This window comes from Marmota flaviventris, chromosome 11 (genome assembly GCF_047511675.1).
Source record: "Marmota flaviventris isolate mMarFla1 chromosome 11, mMarFla1.hap1, whole genome shotgun sequence".
NCBI lineage: Eukaryota > Metazoa > Chordata > Mammalia > Rodentia > Sciuridae > Marmota > Marmota flaviventris.
The window spans coordinates 38,740,224-38,758,318 of NC_092508.1; the positions used below are offsets into that span (position 1 = coordinate 38,740,224).

Below are 18,095 nucleotides of genomic sequence, written 5' to 3' on the forward strand. Positions count from 1 at the left end.
TATATTGTGGGCCTCTAAGGCATGGAATATTCACCATGTCCTTGGGTTTTTTTTTTTTTTTTTTGGCTATTATAATACAATAATTTAGACTGGGTAATGTATAAACAACACACATTGATTGTTCACAGTTCTGGGGGCTGGGAAGTCCAAGATCAAGGCTCTAGCTGATTTAGTACCTGGTGAAGGCCCATTCCTCATAAATAGCACTTTCTATGTGTCCTCATGTGGCAGAAGAACGGAAGGGCAAAAAGGGATGAGCAGGCTTCCTCTTTTATAAGGATCCTAATCCTGTGAGTGTGAGCTCCACCCTCATGGCCAATTCATCTCCTACAGACTCACCTCTCGTTTTTTGGCAGATTGGTGGCGGGGTGTGGGGGCACAAACATTTAAACCATAGCATTCCACAAAGTATTTAAATATATTTTTATAAATTGAGATTATCAGTTTTAGCATGTGTTCTGATAATATTTCTGTCTATTTTAATTATCAGAGCTCATGAAAAAAGATGAGGTAGGTTTAGTACATAAAAGATGTGTTTGTATCAAGAAAGAGTCCCAAAGATCTGACAGTAGATTTCACAGAGAAATAGGAGAGTAATTGAGTCATCGGCTAGCACCATTCATTAATATGATGATGAACTCAAAATAACCTTTGCTGCTAGCAGTCAGTGTTAGTCTCTTTACAAGCATGATTTATTTTCAGCAAGTCAACATCGTCAATCACAGTAAATGAGTGTTGTTAGTCAGAATTTTCTTTTCTTTTTTATTTGTATTTAATGCATACATTCTTTTGTTTTATAAATTTGTTTAGTACTATTGATATTTTATTATATAATTTCATATACTTGATATATTAAAAAGAACTTATCAACATTGGGGATCATGACAGAGAATTTTCCCCCTTTATATAAGAAATTTATTTATTGTTCATATTCAAAAATTGCTGCTTAGGAAGGAGATGTTCTCTGTCCTGAGGACTTCATTTTGCTTGAAAAGAGACCCAGAATACAGAAAGCCAAGATTTTCCCCACCTTGTCCTGATTTGTAGTGCTGGGGTGCCCAGCTTATTGACTCAGACAAATCAAAAACATGCATAGTCGTTACTGTACAAGGATAGTTCAGACGGGTGGGCTGTTCTTGTACTTTTCTTAATGTCCCTGTCCCTTTGAGCACCTTGCTGCTTCTCAAATATGTCTCGAGAGCCCTGGGACTTTGCTTCAGTTGTTTCCTGTGCCTAGAATGTAAGATCACTTCCAGATCTCCCTCAAATCATGGCTCAAGTATCCACTTCTGAATGAGGCCCTGCTTTCCGGTTCTGGAGTCCCTGTCCAGCTCTACAAACACTCATCACCTTCAAGTCCACTACATGATTCACTTTATTGTGTTCAGTGTTCATGGTCTGTTTTTCCCTTCCATCTCCTGCTAGAGTGTAAGTGTCAGGAGGACAGGTGGTTCATGTAACCCAAGGATGTATAATTGTTTCTGGCACAAAATAGGTACTCAATAAATAAATGCTGAATAATTTTGTCATTCTACTTTCTCCTTAGTTCAATTATTCATGAAGTTTCATAACCTAAGTTTCTCCTTTCCAAACAGTTTTGGGATAAGGAACGGAGGTGGCACCTTTGTATATATACTAGTGAGAACTGCAGGAACACACAGCTCAGCACTGTTCAGACGCATTTCACATTAAATGAAACATATTTAATAGATTCTTATAGATAGGTTTCCAGTCAGGGTAGTTTCCTTTGGACTAACTTGAAAAAAGTAATTAAGAAAGCAAAACAAAATTCATCTACTATCACAGTTATTTTAATGCAGGTGAGTTATTTCAAGACAGTGTTTTGCATTTGGATTGCATGAACTAGCCTAAATCAGAGCAAGGTAGGTGAAAATTTCCTTGGGTGGTCTCTTCAACAACCTTGTTTTAAATACTTTATTTATTTATTTATTTAAATTTTTTTTTAGTTGTAGTTGGTACAATGTCTTTATTTATTTATTTATTTATTTTATGTGGTGCTGAGGATCGAACTCAGTACCTCACACATGTAAGGCTACTACTGAGCTATAGTCCCAGCCCCTCAAATACTTAAGTATCTTCAGTCCCCATGCACACAAGAGAATTTTAATTTCCAGAGAAGTTAGGCTCCAGATCACAAAAGGACTCTCTAAGACCTGCAACCAAGGTCTTTAGAGCCCTATTGAGGTAAGTGGAGCTCTCTTTTATAGAGGGTTATGGTATTAGATTATGGGGCTGTAGAAGCAGAGGATTGGCTAGTAATCCATGATCCCTGGAAGAAGTTTGGCAGGGTACAAGATATTTCTTTACTCAGATGACATTGAAAATTTTGCTTTAATATTCCCATTTTCGGTGATTTATTGAATATTTTTCATTAGGTAACTAGGGTTTTTATATTCTGATTAAATAAATGAGCTGGTGTTTGTAAGGCAGAGAAGGCTTCTACAGTCTTAATTAGATTACATTGTGATTTATTGCATATGGGATACAGAAGAGAAATCATCAGACAGGTGACTCAGGAGATTTACTGTTAATATCAGTGAAGTTATTAAGAAATGCAGAGAAGAGTAAAATAGATTGTAAAATAGTAAGAAATTAGAACAAGTGATGAATATGTTATAAAATGTGCAAAATAAATTAACTCATGAACAACTCTTTACAGTTCTGTTATTTTATTTGCTTCCTTGTGATCCTTCCCTCTCCCCCCGTGTAGCTGTTGCTTATTGTAGTTCTCTTGGGCTGTGAGAACTGGGACCAAACCTTAATCATTGTGTTTCCACAAGATCCAGCACACATTGGCCCATGCAAAGGGCTCAATGTATGTACATTAAGCGAAGGAACAGGCTTAACCAGCAGTCCTGAACTATATAATTTTAAACATTCAGACCTTTACTTAGGAGATCCAGATTTAACTTCTCTTTGGTTTTGCACAGATAGAAATATTAAGAACTACAACGTCTGAAACCTGAACAAGTAGATAAGAAGCCAGTTGCTTTGAATTAATTACTTCATCCAGCTCAATGACCTGTTGAGGTTGTACAATTCCCAGCCCCATTTTCTACAAAAGGAATACAAGACACAGAAATGTTAAACTTTTGGCCCAAAGTCACACAAGGAATAGAAACAGGATTTAAATAAAGGGAATACATTTAACCACTAAACTGCTTAATCTTTTTTTTTTTTTTTTTTCTCTTTTGGTACCAGGGATTGAAGCCAGGGGCATTTAACCACTGAGGTACAGCCACAGCCCTTTTTTTTCTTTTTAATTTTGAGACAGAGTCACTGTCACTAAGTTGCTTAGGGTCTTGCTAAATTGCTGAGGTTTCTTTAAACTTGGTATGTTCCTGCCTCAGCCTCTTGAGTGTCTAGGATTACAGGCATGTATCACCATGCCTGACTTGTTTAGCCTTTTTTTCGATGAAATAAATGAGAATATAATTTTCATGTTCACTTATTGGAGATTTGAAGTGCACAATATCTATACACAGGGTGTAAGTTCACAATTGAATTATTTTATTTTCTTGATTGAAATATTCACCTTCCATTTTAACCCCTTGGCCAGTGTCAACTTAGTTTCCAGTGCCAACTTTTTGACTGTCACCGTCCCCGCTAAGGTCACTGAGGACCTTGTCTTTGATAAATGCAGTAAGGCTTCATCTTCTTCAATCATAGCAGTATTTCATATAGTTGATCTAACTTATTCCTTCTTGAGAAGGTATATTCTTTGGCTTTCAAAAGACTACTCTCTCCTAGCTGCTGCCTGCATTTATTTCTAACTTGTCTTTACTTCTTCTACTGTAAGTACTGGTGTTCTCTATGCTCCCCTCCTGGACTGTTTTGTTCTCATTTTGCCCTTGGCCCTCTCTGCAAGGTCATTCCATTCCCACAGGTTTAAAGCTTTAACCCTCGTTCTTTTCCTGAGTGCCATTATTAGTTGTTGACTTGACATCTTTACCTTTAGGGCCTTAGCATCCTCCAACTCACTGTAGCTGAACTGAACTTGATCACATCCTCTGTGACCAGCCCATTTTTTCTTTTTTCTAATGATGCTGGTTGTAATTGCCCAAATCAGAAATTTAAGGCTTATTCTGAATTTTTTTCTTCATCACTCCCATCTAATTGGTCAGCTGACCTCTTCAGCTTATCTATTTTTTAGCCCCTCTGCTACTGCTTTCATTTAGATCCTCATCATCTTTTGGCCGACTCCAGGCCTCTCTTCTGACTAATGTTCCTGCTGCCAACTTCTTCCTACTGCAGTTCATCCTCTATACTGCCACTGGAGTCATGGGACTTATAAAAATATAGTTTTATCCCTGATCATGAAAATTAAGCTCAATGTAAAGCATGGAATATGCAGAAATTAAAAGGATGAAATAAAAATTACTTATGATCTTGCTACCATCTGTAATATAATACTTACTAATATTGAAGTCAATTACTTTGTAAAGTACAATGTGATTATGTCAGTAACCTTGGTTTTCCCCCCACCCCCCGTGTGTGTGTGTGTGTGTGTGTGTGGGGTACACAAATGCACATAGAGTCTGCCTACAGTTTCATAGAATTCGGGGTTCTCAAAAGGATCTAAGATTCTGAGGTAAAGGCCTTCGTTCAAGGTTATAAAGCAAGTTTGCTCCCAGAAAGAAAAAGAGAATATTGTGATTTATCTTTTTGGTACTAACTTCTAAAGACTTTTGTTTTGTTTTGTTTAATAGTATGTTTAATTTTATTTTAGTTTAATTAATGAACCAGTGTCAGTTATACCCTGCATTAGATAGTCCACTCCTAACAGTTTAGGAAAATTCATGCCTTTATATCACACCGAACCTCCAAATCACAGTCCAAGAGAGCTTTACATGGGGATGTTGCTTCTTCAGTGACCTTTCCAACCTTAACTTCTCTGGCTTCTGGGAAACTCTTGCCCTCCTGGTAGGAGGTAAGTGTCTGCTTCCTGACTTCCCAGAACTTCTTTTCTGCTTTTATTTATTATGATATCAGGAACATTTTTTGGCTATTAATAGACTAGAACTTGCTTCTTTATAATCTCTGACACTATGAGAGACCAGTGTCAATCTTGAGGGAGTCATTGTTGACTTTATGTTTTGTGAAAATTTTATATGGACAGTGATTTTTCTTTATTTTGCTATACCAATTTACAACTTTACTAATAATGAAGGCACTGAAGCATTATGAAATGAAGATGAAACCTTTATGAAAACTGCTGTCATAGGTCACTCATGGTCAGTAGGGCATGCTGTACTTAATTGTTCTTCCAGTAGGAGGGATAACCTTGTGCTGAAGTGACCCTTAAAAGTGACATGGTAGCAGTACGGGGTTATCAGTGAAGTGTGTGTCTAAACAAAGTGTCTCTATAGAGGAGTTTTGACTTTCTGAGTCAAATAGCAACTGTGCTTATTGTAAATGGCAGCTGGTAGAACTGAAAAGTCCAGTAGAAAAATCTCTTAATCTTCAAGGAATGACTTGAAGGAGATGCACTTATGGAATGATCAGGGTACAGAGCTCCAAAAGTCTCTAAAAAGCAATGAGAATACTGATGAAAATTGTCAAAATCACCTTTTCTAGAACTCTGGAAATCAACTGAAGGTCTTCAAGTACATAAGGTAACAATATCTGGATCAAGAAACATTTGGGGGGCGGGGTGCTCAGTGGTAAAATACTTGCCTATCATGCACAAGGCCCCGGCTTCAACCCCCAGTATTACAAAAACAAAACAAAAAAGAAATAACATTTCCAGTGTTCCAGAGGTTCATCTTGTCTCCTTCCTTACCTAGTCACACTGCTTCTGAAAGGCAACCGTTGTCCCAACAAACACACCACAGATGAGCTATGCCTCTTTTATTGTTTCCAATGAGGAATAGCACATATTTAGGGAAGTGCTTGAGGTGCCTTACCTTTAAGTGTACAATGTGATAAAATTTTACATATGCATGCATCGATCTAACTACCACTCAGATCAAGGTTTAGAACATTCTCAGCATCCTGAAAATCCTTCCGTTACTGTCTTCCACTTAGAGTTTTCCTAAGAGTTGCCTTCCTAAAGCCACAGACTAGTTTTGCCTGTTTGGGAACTCTAAAAATGGAAAAAGTAATTATGTGGAGTGAATCACTTTTGTCTATCTGATTTCACTATCTTTGTTCTTTTTTATTTTTTCCTGGATGGCACTGACAACCATATCAGGTATCCTATAGATTGTTCTGCATTTTGGATTTGTCTTTTAGTGGTAGTGTCTTTTAACTGCTTCACTGTCCTCCATTTTTCTTGTAAATTGGAGGTGAACACAAAGGTCTTGAATAGGATAGGGTCATCCCCCCCACCCACTCCCCATGCGCTCCAAAGGTGCTGTGTACTTCACATTTGTATTCCATTAAAAAAATAGGAGGGCTGGGATGTGACTAAGTGGTAGAGCACTTGCTTAGCTATGCATGAGACTCTGGGTTTGATCCACAGTGTTGGGGAAAACAAAACAAAAATAAGATCAAACAAATCCTTATGAGATAGATACTTAATGTCCTCATTATAAAGTCATCAATTTTTTATCTAATAATTTTAAATGTCACTTATTAGGTGTTAAAATTGTGAATTTTCTAATTCTTGGATTTTTTTCTATGTGTATTTCCTGGAATTCTTGTGTAGAAAGCACTTTTCATTATCTGTGCCTTCCTAGTTCCTCTGAAGTACAATTCATACCAAAAAGGAAAGGCAAATGCTTAATTCTTTAATTCTTTTTTTAAAAAATATTTATTTTTTTAGTTGGACACAATATCCTTATTTATTTATTTTTATGTGGTGCTGAGGATCGAACCCAGGGCCTCGCATGTGCTAGGCGAGCGCTCTACCGCTGAGCCATAACCCCAGCCCAATTCTCTAATTCTTATTGACAGAGTTCAGAGAATACAGGCTTTGGTTTTCTGCTTATTGCCAATTTTGACTAGAGAAGTCTGCCTTTTTTTTTTTTTTTTTGATTAGTGGCTATATTTATTTTGACATCATTATGAATTCATGTTTAAAAACATATTTCATGTGTTTTGATGAGTTGAAAGGTTTTTTGGGACCAATGGAAAAAACTATAAAAGAAAATATTTTAAGAATAGTTTCATGTTTTATCTTCAATATCTCCACTTTGATCACTCATTCTTTCTGTATGTAAACATTTATGGTGGTGGACTTTTTGTCATTTCCATGTTCTTTCATAAATAAAAGCAAATTGTGTGTGGGGGTGGGGTGGGGCACAGTATCTGTGCTATTTTAGCTTCAGGCAAAGGGTGTAAGTGACTTGGCCCATGATGACAGGAAGATGACCTGGCAGGGTTGGGAGTTAAACTCAGCAGTCTGACTTTTGAACTTGGATTCTTAATCAACCCTGCTGTAATTTTGGCTGTCCCATTGACCCACAGCCTAAAGAAAGGCGAAAGAGGAGGCAGTTGTAACTTTACTACTCAGAGTAGTAAGTGCAGGGAAGTGATCTGAACAGAGAATGAGCAAAAGAAGCTACTTTTAAAAGAATTGCAAAATTGCTTCGTGAGAACGCATCAAATTTGTGCCAAGAAAAAATATACTTCTTGGTTTTCTTTCCTTTTTTCTTTATTGCATTTTGCTTTTTGTTTGAGCCAAATTTTCTACTTTTGATTTTAGTGTGTTTGTTTTCAATAGCCATTAGAGAGTCCCTTGAGATAGCCTGAATTCTTTTGGTGCTTGTGTTTGATTTAAATTGATGTCATAATTTCATTTCAGATGGGTCTCTTTGGGTTGATGACTATTGAGTACCTGGAAGTTTTGAATACAATTTTAAACAATTACAGACTGAAACCAGTTCTCATGTGATGTCTGTGATATATATAAACTTTTTGCTGTTCCTTTACTAGATGTGACTTCAATCTGTTTTGTCCCCTAGAGATGTCTTGATGATGGATGATACTTGTGTTTTTCAGAATCTTAAAACAGGGTTGTTGATAATATGTAGTTAGCTACAAGGTCATTTTTTTAAAAACTATTTGATGAGTGAAAACTCCTTTTGAAGGAGCACTTCATAAATCTACAGTATAAGGATGATTTTCAAAAGTCAAAATAGTTGATGATTAAAGATAAATTTACAAAGGAAACACAAAGACAGGAGAAAGACACAAACACTCATTTTTTTTTTCTGTTTTACTGTTCTGAATTTCTCTGTTGTGATGCTAAGCCATGTTGAATAAGTAATGTAAGTTCACTGGAGGCCACTTGGAAAATATGGAAGACTGCAAGGAATTTAAATTTTCTTGCCAAGCGGTAATTACTGTAAACGTTTTGGCATATCAGTTTTGCAATGTATGTGTGTGTGTGTGTGTGTGTGTGTGTGTATAATGTGTTTTAAAACCCAGTCTGTTCATATTGTGCAGATAGTTCTGCAGTATGTTTTTCCACTTGGTGTACCATGAACATTTTCCATGTTGGTCAAAAATTATTTTGGAGCATCATGTGATAGCTACATAATATCCTCTGGCTTTCTATAATTTATCTTTTCTCTGATTTCTGGACACTTACTTAGTGTTTCTAATCATTATGAATCATGATACAATCACCACTGACTCTAAGTAATCTTTGGGACTTATTTCTTGAGCATGTATCTTATTTTGCTTATTAAGCCATGGAAAATAATATATTTTTTTTCATGTGTAAAGGAATCATTAGTTTTCTTGGCACTCCATTTTCCCCCTTGTACTCTTATCCTTTACTGAAGGAAGTTTTTAAATGTCAAAACAATGGGTGTTTTTTTTTTTTAACATTTGATTGAGATGTTTATATATAAACTCTGAAACAGGTTAGAATATAAAATTACAAATCCTGATGATAGCAGTTTATAATGGAAATGCTTACAGACTCTTAAATATAGCTTGGTAGGGAAGGGCGGGAGTGAATCCAGTTGTTACAGTTTGTTCCAGGAAAGGCATCTTGGATGAACGCCATCTACTTTTACAAAGATTCCTGTGATTTTAGTTTTATCTGCTGCACTTAACCTTTTGCAAAGTGATTGCTGAAGCAAATATATGTAATACCCTAACAGAAATTAGCATAATTCTTTTAGTTAATTGAAAACTGGCAGTTCTGTTTTCCCTAAATATGTTACTTGAATTTTAATGAAAGTACTCAGCATGGTTTAATCATGTCAGATAACCTAGATAGGGTGACTCCAGAGGTCAATTCATCTAACCAATTGCCTTTCTGGTGGACTAATCTACTTAGTGTATTTGTCACAATGAGAAAATTCTAGAAGCTTCTCCAGATTTTATTTATATGATTTATAATCTTCTCCAGATTTTATTTATATGGTTTATAATCTTTTCTTACTGAGACTTCTTACTGAAAATGAATATATGCTCAGCAACTGACACTGTTCCTTGCCTTATATAGCTTTATAGTCCTCTCCAAACTCTACTGGCTGTACATTGTTATTATCCCCATTTTACTGATGAGGAAACTGAAGTTTAGGAAGGTCAGTCATTTGCCTAAAGTCACAAAATAAGTGTCCATTTTGGTGGCAGAACTAGTGCTCTCCAGACAAGCTCTCAGAGCATTCTTAGTCATATAATTACTGGTTATAGGAGAACATATCTTAAATTGGATTTTAAACAAATGTTAAGAAAGTGTAATGAACAAATTTAGTGTGTGATTTAACTTTCAACTTATAAGCATTGCAGAACATATTTGGATATTTAAAAGTTGACTTTATTCTTTTTTTTTTTTTTTTGAAAGGAGACACAGTTATGTAAGGGGAAAATCCCTCATTTTCCTTTTTCCTGGTTAGAGCTCTTGGCAACCACTAGCATGTGGTTGCTATTATTGTGACTTCACCTATTGTAAGTTCAGATTTAAACTCCCAGGTTCTCCATCCACACCTTTTATAAACACCATGTTTAACTTGGAAGGAAGAAAAGTTATTCTTGGCAACACTCATATAGCAAAAGTGGAAACTGCGGAGGACTCCAAGGGATGTATTGACCGGAAGCAGGAACTGTAAAGAATATGTCTAGCTTTTAATGTTAATACTGTTTAGAATGCAGACGTTCAGCAATGGAAACAGTTAGTATTCAAAGTTTGTTAAGAGAGAGAAAAACTGCAAAATGAGGTCTGTGTCCTATATATTGTTAACTGAAATAATGTAGTGATACTTTGTGCTTCTGTTACTATTGTCATTTCCAAATGTCAAGAAAGCCATTAGATAGCTAATAAGGTTTTGACACTAAGATGACCAAATCAGCTAAAAGATTTGGGATTGACCAGTGGTACTTAACCACTGAACATCACCAGCCCTTTTTATTTTTTAGTTTGAGACATGGTCTTGCTAAGTTGCTTAGCATCTTGCTAAGTTGCTGAGGCTGGCCTCTAACTTGTGATCATTCTCCCTCAAGTGTCCTGAGTTGCTGGGATTACAGATGTATACTACCACATACAGTTAGGAAAATATTTGCTTTTGAGAATAGCCTGAAATTGTAATTTGATGTCAGCAAAGATATAGATAGGATGTAGATACGATGCTATCAGGACTCTTTAAAAATTGAAGGAAATACATTTATAACAAGTGGGATTATTGCTTTGCGCTATTGAAAACAGACTTTTTGGAAATGTTACTAAAACATTATTCTTAAAGGTGGTACAAGCTGAAAAAAATGGTAGGTTAACAAAAACAGAGTTCAGTTCATGGCTGACAGATTCAGTGAATTATATAAGTTAAGAATATTTCTTTAGATGTTGATTCCATAAATCCCTTCTGTCCCATAACCTTTTGAGATGATATCACAAAAAGCAACTTTAGTATCAAAATCCTGATCTAGGAGACAGACTGGGCTGACCCAGGATGGCCATATTCTTCTACCTGGGTTCACTAATGCTCCTCAGACTTTGTATGATCATTCAAATCCATCATGGACATTAATCTTTTCCAAAATAGGATAAATATAAACTAGTAGAAAAGTGAAATAAAAATAGGATCTACAAAATGTGAGCTTTCAATTTTATTATTAGATGAAAGAGACATAAAGTCACTGACAAATTTCCATAACTATTTCTAAAGACTTACATTCAATTTCTGTACCTACCTAATTAACAGACAATTTATGAAGCAGTGTTCAACCATGGTCCATATCTTAGGAGGACTGTAGACTTAAATATAGACTAAAACTTTTGTTCTCATGTTGGTGTGCTCCTCTGCCTTCATTTTTCCTGTACTTATTTGTCTTCCTACTATGCTCTTTTTTTTCTTCTTCTTTTAAAAGTGGGTTGAACATAATCATCATGAGAATTGTTAGGTAGGGGTCACTGTGTGGGAAGAAAGATGCATGTCTCTTTTTTAGTTTTCAAATAAAATGAATGTATAAAATCAAATTTGACATTCATATACACATGTCCATGAATATATGGTCTATTAGATTTTGAGGCTTTAGACTATTGTCTCCTAAAGTGTGGTTCAAGAACCACTTGTTTTTTTTTTTTAACTTTTTGTTTGTTCTTTTTAGTTATACACGACAGTGTCAGGGACCACTTGTAACAGAATGGGCTGGGATAATTATTGGATTTAGACTTCTGAGGCCTATCCTGTACCTAATGAGTTAGAATTTCTGTGGTCTACTCTATGGAGTGTGAATTTTGAACATGAAATTCAAGTGATTTAATACACAATAAAATTTGAGAATTATTCTTTCAGGGGTTATATTATAAAAGAGCATATCTGATCCCTCCAGGCTTCTTATTGCTTCCTATGATCCCTCCTTCTCAATGTAATCCTGTTATGATGCCATCTGCCATGAGGGAGCCCTCAACAGAGCCAGCACAATGCTCTTGAACCTCCAAACTGTGAGCTAAATAAACCTCTATAAAGAACCCAGACTCAGCTTTATTGTTATAGCAACAGGAAACACACTAATGCATTTGTCTTCAGATTAATGTGGAGTTAGTACAAAGTTCATCATTGAGGAAAAATATAACACTCTTGGATGTTAGTTAATGCAAAATTCACCAATAAGAAAAAATATTACATTCTAAGAACTTCAAGAAATATGGCAATCCAATAAATCAGACACATTATAGCTGGATCTTTAATTCTGTTGTAGAAATAATGGAAAGAAAACCAACAAGGTGTATTATTATTTGTGTATACCTTTCAATTTTTGGCATATTACATCTACTTGTATTTATTAATCTATGAAACAGAAAAATGAGGCTCATTGATTTTTGTTTATGAAATCATGGATCACAATCCTGACATTTTAGCCTTAGTGGACACTGGCAAAGGGAATTCCTCATCTACCTAAGATGAGAAAATCAGTCCTTTGGGGACTTTCCTCTCTTCCAAAGTATATTGGTAATTTCCCAGATAAAACTGCAAATTCCTAAAAAAATGATATGCCCATAATTACTTTTACTGAACTGAGCACCACATCGTATTGCTGTTGTGGAATTGTGCAAGCTCTTATAAAACTCCCCTCTGCACCTTTCAGCCTTGCCTGTGTGCAAACTACTGGAACTCTCCGGAGCTGAGTCTCTTCATTTTGGGAATAATAATCCCTCTCAGAACTGCTGGGAGATTTCAGCAACTGAGTGATTCCGAAATATCAAGTGCAGCATTTTGCCAGTTGGTGAATGGCAGTTAGTCATTGTTGGAGGAAGCTGTATAGCAGTGGCCAACGTGTGGGTAAGCTTGTTGTTGTAGATTTGAAATACAGCTAGTTTCTAGTTATGTGGTCTTGTGTGAGGAAGCCATTCAATCTTACTGTCTCCAAATTTTCTGAATTTGTGAGATGGGAACTGTAATGACTATTCCAGAAGGTTGTGTCAAAGATCAAATGAGGGAGTGTGTATAAACACTTACAGTGCCTGGCATTTGCCAAGTTCTTAATAGATCACATACAGTAGTCATTATTATTTTTATTGACTTTGATTGCCTACTACTTTCTAAGCTAAATTTTTTAAAAAGCACATATTTCAAATATGTTTATCTACTTGGGTTTAGGGTTATGTCCTTGATTTTTTTTTTAGTAGCTATCTCACTTTTGCATATATTTTCTCAAAAGCTCTCTGATTTATACATCAACTGCTATGTTTTCCATTGGAAGATTTGGGGAATCTGAAAACAGAATGATGATGAGAAAAACATTAATCTGGCTGCTTTTTGAGCACCAAGGTCAGAAGAAGAAGCTTCTAATGAAAATTGCAACAGATAGGCAGACACATGCTGTGAGGCTTCAATAATGTATGCAGTGATGTCAGACTCAGAGGCATGCAAGATGCATAAACACAGAAGAGATTTATAATGGCTTTTAAGGAAAAGGGTTGTTCCTTCCTGATGCTGTAATCCTGATTCTGGTTTGTGTTTTTGGTGCCAGCATAAAGGTAGATGGAGGAGACACTGTTGACTATTTCCCATTGTTAAGTCCTTTTGTAATCTAGAGTCTTTGCTCGTTCCTACTTAATTTCAATAGCTATTCTCTGTGCTTTGGAGAATAAGCTACTTTAGTTAATTTTCTATGATTAATCCAGTCAGGATCCCCAAATCACAGTTCCCCCCACAGCCATCCTTGTTAGATCAATGATTTTGAATGATAAGAACTGTGATAATCAGATGGATATTCAGAAGGTGCTATGAAGGAGCCAGGAAAAAGGAAATACTTACTTACATTCCATTATTGCTAAGGGTTTCTTTACCTCCATGTACATTAATGCTTAAAATTTCTGGAATGGGTTCTCCTCCAGCAGCCTCTTCTCTGTTCCCTTTCTGTGCTCTGATCTCATTGATCTTTCTTCAGTCTCTGAAAGGGCTGTATTACTTCTCACTGCAGAGCCTCTGCTGAGCAATTCCACCTGGAATTACCTTTGGCTCCTCTGCTCTCCCTTCCAGAACAATTCCTGGTCATCCTTCAGATGGTAGTTGTTCATGCACTGATTCCTCGAGTTGGCTTTTTCTTATTCTCTGGACCATGTCATTCTGTAGCAGATCATCAGATCCCTTAGGATTTTCTTTTTTCCTTTGTAGCATGTATCAATTGTAATTCAATGTTTTGGTTTTTTTTTTTTTAGGTATAGGGAGATAATTAGGTATGGGGAGGGATTGAACCCAGGGCTGCTTAACCACTGAGTCACACCCCCAGCCCTTTTTATATTTTATTTAGAGATAGGGTCTCACTGAATGCTTAGTGCCTCAGCATTGCTGAGACTGGCTTTGAACTTGCGATCCTCCTGCCTCAGCCTCCCAAACTGCTGGGATTACAGTTGTGCACCATGGTGCCCAGCTCAATCCCATTTTATGTTTGTTTTTCATTGCTTTTTTTCCCCTGTCTCTCTCAAATGTAAGTTTTATAAGGGTAGGGGCTATGTTTGTTTTGTACATAACTATCTCCCCATACCTAACACCATATGATGTCATAGTAAGTGAAAACAATTGTGTTATATGCATGCAAAATTGTTATGTTAATCTTTTCCCCATTTTATTTGTTGTTAGTGATTTTGCTGGCTTTTCTTCACAGAGGAGTATGGTTTGGAGAAAGAATTAGCTTGTATGCATTCTAAGGTCTGACACTATGATCCTCTGGCTGTAAGTTCTTAATATGGTTGTTTACTATGACTGCAGAGATGCTGGATAAACTACCTGTGTTTAAAAATATACCACACATATGAAGGAGCACATGTATTCGGGGATCTTTTTTGTTTTAAATGTCTGACTTCGTAAAGTATTTTTTTATTCTTTATTTTTTTTTGTAGTTGTAGATGGACAGAATGCCTTGGATTTTTTTATTTTTATGTGGTACTAAAGATTGAACCCATTGCCTCACACATGCTAGACAAGCGCTCTTCCACTGAGCTACAGCCCCAGCCCATATTTGGGGGTCTTAAATCTAAGTTCTAAACTCTATCTAATCTCCCACCCTCTGCACTTTAAGTTTCTTTCTTGTTTATTGGGAAATCTAGTTTAATTATAACAGTGGCTTGTGCTGGGAGAAAGTAGGTTGCCTTTATACGGGAATAGCCTGTTTGTCACATGTGGACATTGGTAACACCAGATCCTAGGGTGCAGCTGAAGTGACATATCTGACAATGTCACCACATTTGGAAAGCAAAGGATCATGACCTGGAGGATGAGTGGAGCATCAGGCTGGTCTAGAGACCTGGAAGCCAGTGGCAGTAAGAGTTGTACCATGAGCAGAGAGGGTAAGCCTCTTTGTAGCCCAAGGAGACTTTGTTGGTCCATAACTGGAGAATAGTGAAATATCCAAGATTATCACTATTTTTGATTAGGCATGAAAGCAGAGATGCTCATATTTTAAGTCCATTTATTTTTCATAGGCTACGGTCACCTTTGATGCTAATAAGAGGAAATGAATTTGTCCTTTCTAGACTTACGTTTTGAATCTCCTAATGGTAACTCAGGCCACAGTGGACCCATTGGCCTCCTGCAAGTTAGTGAGGTTGCTGGCATTTTCAGGAATGTTATTTGAGGGGTTTGGGTATCATTCAGATCTGACTTCAAATCCTGGCTATTGTCACTCTTCTCCATGAGCCTCAGTTTCCTCATCTGTAATATGGATCCAATCACAGTGTTGACCTCATTCTTAGAGCATAATGGTGCTCATTAGAGACTATTTTTAAAGGTCTACTCTGGGTCCCTAGCACATAGAAGGCATTCTGTACATACTTGTTATTATTGTTATTTGCTAAGACACACCGTAAAGTCATGATGATTTGTCCTAAGAGAGAGCCAAGTTTATAGTTAAGAAGAGGTTTGTACAGGCCTCTTCCAATTTCAGACTCGGCCCAGAGCTCTGTGGCCCTCTCAGTTTTAGGGTAAATTCTGGATTAAGGGAACAGGACAGAGAAAAATGCAGCCACCAGATGCATTGTGAAGTTTAAAACCAGCCTGCCTCACTTTACAGCAAATGCACCAGGCAATTGAGGACATTTGGTCTTGTTTTCCTGGAGGTTTGCTGGAAAAAGATGGTCTTGTAGGCTTTGATTGCATTCAGCTAGCCCTTAATGGCAGTGGCTCACACAGGTGAGCTAACGGCATCAAGAGGCTGCCTTGCCATTAAAGACCAGTGGATCTGAACTGGGGATTCCTGCATCCCAACTCTTTCCAGTGAAAGAGAAGGGCACTAGCTAGATTGATGATTGTGACCATTTCTGCACTTTTGAAAATGAGATCTGCAAATAACTTCTGGATCAATAACCACATTTTAGGGTTTTCATTAAAGCTGTGTAATGTTTGAAAAGGTTTTAATCTCTTTTACAATTTGAAATCATAAATTCACAAAGTCCACTCTGGATTGATGAGGCGACTCCAAGCCTGTTTTAATAACCTAAAGGAAGGCAAGAGCTGATTAATGGAAACGATGCATTGGAGCTCCCACATACATAGTGACTGCTCTGTTCTGAGTAAATCAGACAGCAGCGCCTCTCTGTGAGAGCAATCAGTTTGTTTGACATCAGCCTACTGTGTGTGAGTGTGTGTGTGTGTACACATAACTCATTCTTTGGAATTCTCCCATGGAAAAGCAAAGGAAGGAAGCTGAGGGAGGATGGGGCGATTGCATCCTGTACCCTTTATAGGGGTGTGGCCACTGCTGCCTTTGCCGAAGGGACACAATACGATGTGTTTTTTCACTTAGGATGTCTGAACAGTGATAAGTCTTGATGAGAGGCAGCAGGGGCTCTCGGTGTCCTTCTTAGCTGGACAGGAGTCTCCTGGTGGAGGTCTGCTCCAGTCCGCCTGGTATTCCATTTCTAGAACATTGGGAAGAGAAGGAGACGCAGGAGCATCATTGAGGTGGACCCACAGGACTCTGAGCCACCTTGGACTCCAGGCTGGTTGTGACTTCAGCTCTGGCTGCTGTTATGAATGAAACTTCCAAGTAGCAAGGCCAGGCACAGGGTTTTAAGGAGAGTGCAACATGTGTCTTCCTGCTGCTCCCCAAACCTGGTTCGAGGTGATGGATTCTTCCCTGGCAAAGGCAGAGGGGAATTTTGGGGGATTGTTTGAGGTAAGATACTGGAAAGTTCTGTGAAATGAATTTGACCCTCATCTGATTTCCTTATCTAAACTTTTGGATTTGTAGTCATCTCTGCCTTTTACTTTGAAAAGTTCCTAAATGTGGTCCTCTTCTTGCTTGGTTAGGGACAGTTATTAACAAACTGTATGGTATGTTTAATCACATTTAGTCACTTGAAAACTCAATATAGAGAGAGCTACTGGGATTAAAGTTTATGAAGCTTTACAAGTAAATATGTAGTCCCCCTATTGTGAATTTCTAGTCCCACTGACTTTAAAGGAATTACTTTACTGGGATGTTCAGTACAGGTTCTATCTACAAGAAAGCTTTTGAAAATGGCATTAGATTGAGTCTAAATAGATTTCATGGCAGGTTATCTACCCCTGCAAAAATTGTTTTCATATGATGAAATTTAAAACTGTGCTTTTAGGGAATGAGTTGTTAAAACATTTATTTTTAAGGTAAAATATCTATGGGCGAGTATTCGTAGACTTTCATGTTCCAGAAACTGTTCTTGTAAACTACAATCTTACAATAAAACTTAAACTTGAGCATAAGACCGTAGTCTTTAGATATATTCTTGTGGTAACTGTAGGAAACTGACCAAGTTTTCTGTAAACCTTCTAAAATTTAGAAGCAGAATTTCAATTTTATCCTAATCTCTTATACAATAGTTTTATGCCATGAAGAATTTTATTTTGGCAATAAAATGCCTATCAGTAGCTCTCATGGAGGAGGTGGGTGTTATTTTTGTTCCCATATAGGAACAGTTGGCATTTAGTGTCTGGGAACAAGGAATGCTGATGTTCCTGCAGTACACTGGATAGGCCCTCACTGAGAATTATGTGCTAGAACTCCAGTAGTGCCCTTGTTAAACCCAGGTTAGTGAAAAGTAAGCTAATGATTTAGCAGAAATTCAGATGAGCCGTTTAATTTCTGGAAAGTTTATTTTCTGATCAAGTAGTTTTGGGGAGGGGCCTACAAGAAACAGCTCCTTCTGCAAAATTATTCTTTAGAATCAGTAGCAATGAATGTTTCAGAAATATTGC

The 18,095-nt window shown here is 37.1% G+C and overlaps 1 protein-coding gene across 2 annotated transcripts in view; it reads left to right on the forward strand.

The window, feature by feature from the left end:
* The window catches only part of Hecw2 (HECT, C2 and WW domain containing E3 ubiquitin protein ligase 2), a 214,219-nt gene that overhangs the window by 40,396 nt on the left and 155,728 nt on the right, over positions 1-18,095 (forward strand). Inside the window, exon 1 of one of the 2 annotated variants that reach the window (XM_071618970.1) lies at positions 16,655-17,037. The exons of the other annotated variant lie outside the window; for it this stretch is intronic. The gene's annotated coding sequence lies outside the window, so the exon portion shown is untranslated. Of the gene's footprint in view, positions 1-16,654; positions 17,038-18,095 lie in introns of those variants that run through there. 2 annotated transcript variants of the gene reach the window in all.